The 3,911-nt window shown below is 40.4% G+C and overlaps 1 long non-coding RNA gene and 1 pseudogene across 1 annotated transcript; both read left to right on the top strand.

Moving 5' to 3' along the window:
* The first annotated feature begins 878 nt into the window (after positions 1 to 878).
* On the top strand, positions 879 to 2,678 carry LOC124846106 (receptor-like protein 51 pseudogene; annotated as a pseudogene).
* Positions 2,679 to 2,800: 122 nt separating this feature from the next.
* Positions 2,801 to 3,911, top strand: LOC148205647 (uncharacterized). The gene is made up of 3 exons (XR_015786045.1): positions 2,801 to 3,314; positions 3,427 to 3,452; positions 3,542 to 3,911. It is a non-coding gene; the product is annotated as an uncharacterized LOC148205647 (long non-coding RNA).

Consider the following 3,911-nt stretch of genomic DNA (forward strand, 5'->3'; position numbering starts at 1 on the left):
TTCAATTTGAAATATATAAATAAAATATAAATAATTTACCCACCTCTTCGTCTCTAACTCCAAGATGATGTTTATTGTTGTCAACGTTGTTTTATTCAAATTCAGCGTGATAAATTTTGGTTCAAAAATATGCATTTTCTCTTGCTAATTTTCTTTTTTATCTTTTTTTTTTATAATTTTGATTCTTTGGTTTGAACCAAGTGTAATTTTAATACTTAAATGCTAGTAAATAGATTTCCACCACTACATATTCATATTATGAATGGTTTTTAAATTAAAAAGTGTATGCGCTGAGTCTCAAACCAAAGATTTATGACAAAAGTTTTTCACCACTCGTTAGACTTTGCAAGAGAAAAGATGCATAAGAAAAACGTCAGATAAAAGGATGTCTTACAGTATTGACGTAGTTTCAAAGGATATCTTAAAATAATTACCATGCTTTTTCTTTTGATGGAAGAAATAAAGAACATAAGTATAATATGAAACGTAAGAATAGGGAAACTAAATTGACAAAATAATCTAGAAATAAAGAAAGAGAAGAAAAGAGAAGAAATATAATAATGATAACGCCTAGTGCTTTCCTTTTCCCCATTGTTCTGCTCTCTGTTGTCTTACTGAAAAGTGAAAACCATCGTTGTTGACATGATAATGAAGAGTAGTTATCATATCGGAATACAATAAAAGTATTGATTAAAGGGAGAGTTATTAAAGCTGCAGCTAAGAAATAAAAATGTAATTAAGTGTGGAACCTCCAAGGAAAAGCTGGATCCCACTCTCACTGTTCTAATTCAGTCGAAAAGTTCTGACCCCAAAATAACACTCCCAGGTAAGAATGAAAATTAATAGTTAAAAATAAATGATACAATAGTGTTGTTGTATATAAGTTTAAAATTGAGTGAACTTTGGCGCTATTCTGAATCCCAATATATATATGTATGATGTGATTGTACAGAGAAGAGGACCTTCTCCTTCATTGCTTTCTGCTGGTGCATCATCGTTGAGCCATGAAAAAAACCCTCACCATTCTCCTCTACCTCCTTCCCACCATAACCATCTCACTTTCTGAACCCCTTGACCCAAAGCAAGTAAAGGCTCTTCAATCCCTCAACATCCCCACCACAGAAGATCCATGCTCTCAACCCTCCTTACTCTGCGACACCTCCACCCCCTTCCGCCACCTCACCACCCTACAACTCTCCAACTGCACCTCTCCCCACCTCTCTCTCTCCTTCGCCGCCCTCAAATCCCTCTCCACCCTCCACTCCCTCCTCCTCCTCAACTGCCCCGTCACCTCCACCCCCTCCCCCACTCGCTTCCCTCTCCAACTCTCCTCCACGCTCCGCTCCCTCACCTCCGTCAACAGCCTCCGCAACATCTCCGCCGTCTCCCTCTCACACCTCAGGAACCTCACCCACCTCACTCTCTCCAACCTCACCATCAAAGCATCCGCTCCCTACGTTCTCTTCTCCCACATCTCCAACCTCCAGACCCTCACCATTTCCCACGCCAACCTCGCCGGCTCTCTCCCTAAACACATCCACTCTCCCAACCTCACCTACATCGATCTTTCTTCCAACAACCTCCGCGGAAACATACCCTCCTCCGTCACCATGTTGGACAACCTCCAAGTTTTGATCCTTTCTTCTAATCAACTCAAGGGTGAGATACCCTCTTCCATTGGGGACCTCATTTCTCTGAGAAACCTCTCCTTGGATTCCAACTCCTTCTCGGGCTCTGTTCCTGATTCCTTGTCCGCCATACCCGGTTTGGTTCACTTGGATCTCAGTTCCAACCAGCTCAATGGGACCATCCCATACTTCATTTCCCAAATGAGTAACCTCAAACACTTGAACCTCGCAAACAACCTCCTTCGCGGGGTTCTGCCTTTCAACTCCACTTTCATCGACAGGTTGCAAGTGTTCAAGGTGGGTGGCAACGGGAACTTGTGTTACAACCGTTCGGTTCTGCCTTCCCAGTTGAAGCTGGACATCGCCCCTTGCGATAAGTTTGGAAGGCCGGTGTCTCCTCCACCGTCCAAGCGTTCTTCTGCAGATGATAGCAGCGGTGATGGAGACTATGATGGTGATTATGATGATGGAGGTGGCAGTGTCAGTCACAAGAAGGAACATCATCATGGACCCAACAAGGTGGTTCTTGGTGTGGCCATAGCGCTTTCTTCCATGGTCTTTATCGTTGTTTTTCTAATCCTGTGCTCCAAGTGCTGTCGCTGAAAAAGAGTTTTGGTTTCTGAACGCAAGAGTAGGAATTTTGGTAATTTATTTGAAATGTTTTTGTTTGATTCATTTATTTGTGATGCAAAGAGACGATGGATGGTGCAGAGGGAGAGTGCAAGAGAAACGATGAAAGGTGCCCCCATAGAATCATGAGAGGAAAATTGTTCATGTTCAGCTTTCGTTTCATTTGGTATTTTAATGAATTTGTTGTGCAGTGCGATGATTTGCATACGAGGAGTGATGATGGCCTTTGCAACTTTTGAAATTAGCCGTTTATGAGTAGAAAGAGGTGCATGCTGTATCTAGAAAGATGCGATTAACTTATGCTAGAAGCACTTATTTCTCCCACTTCACCACTCTGCTAGCTCAACAAGCTTTTACCTTTTTGTTTGTTGCGCCACATTTTCACAACTCTTTTCTCAAAGGAAAATGTTATTTGGACAACAAAAGTTTGACACAATTTTGACAACGGCGACGTGGCAGCTGTGCATTGGCTCAGTGAATTGAAAACAAACCAGAAAAAACCCAAAATACCCTTCACCCCGGTTCACTGAGCCAATGCACAGCTGCCACGTCGCCGTTGTCAAAATTGTGTCAAACTTTTGTTGTCCAAATAACATTTTCCTTTCTCAAATAAACCTTGATTGAGGAGCATACTTTTCGTATCATTTTTTTTTTGTTAAATAGGTTTAACGAAACAACGATTTTTTGACACACTTTTGACAATATCGTGATAGTTGTCCAATGGCTGATATTTAAGAAAAAGAATTAATAGCTATTTCATCATGTAAGATTATTATTGGAAGGAAAAAAAAATACGAATTTTTGTTTCGGTTTCTCTATTTTTCTTTCACCTCTTGCTTCTCTCATTTATGACATTCCTTCATCTCTCTCGGTGTTCTCGTCTCTCTTGTGTTCAATCCCTAAATACGAAGCCTTATACTCGACTTTTGGTTTTGCTTGTTCTCGCTTTCTTGGACTTAAGTCTTGTGCACGATTGAAGCCCTGTTCGACGTTGTTGTCTAGCATTCGCATTCTCGCTGTCTAGCATTCGCGTTCTCGCTGTCGTGGTGTTTTTTGGTAAGTAGAACCGTGCAAACTCTAACCATCTTCTCCATCATTGATGTTTTCTTCTTTCGCGAACCCTAACCATGTTGTCGATATTGTTGTTTTGTTTATGTTATAATTACAGGTTCAATGGCATCCCAAAAAACAAATGTAAGATGAAATCTAATTTTTTATTTTTATAGATGATGTTTTATCCTCTGACGGTTAGTTAATAATAAATTTTTGTTAATGTTTTGTAGTGCTGCCTTCGTATTTTGATGGATTCATCGACCATTGTTGAAATGAATAGGTTAGTAGGAGACGCTCATGTAGAGCGCATTAAGATGACTCCTTTTAGGTGGTGTTTGCACATTCTGAACCCTCTAAAGGTGAATTTGAAATTATTGAAGATGATAGTCCAACGCTGGGTTGGGCATGATGTCAGTTTTAGAGTTAGTCAACAATTGGTCCCATTTATCGTTCTTGATGTGTTCATGAGCACAGGTTTAGATATAGGTGGTTTAGACATCCTAGTAGTTGGATTGGTTGGTCAAATGTTTAATCCAAAAACCACTACATCGAAGGAGCTCATTGACATGTTTCATTTGGTTGTTCGGGATGAAAACATAG

The sequence above is a fragment of the Vigna umbellata genome, chromosome 1 (genome assembly GCF_029865625.1).
Source record: "Vigna umbellata cultivar VRB3 chromosome 1, Vumbellata_1.0, whole genome shotgun sequence".
NCBI lineage: Eukaryota > Viridiplantae > Streptophyta > Magnoliopsida > Fabales > Fabaceae > Vigna > Vigna umbellata.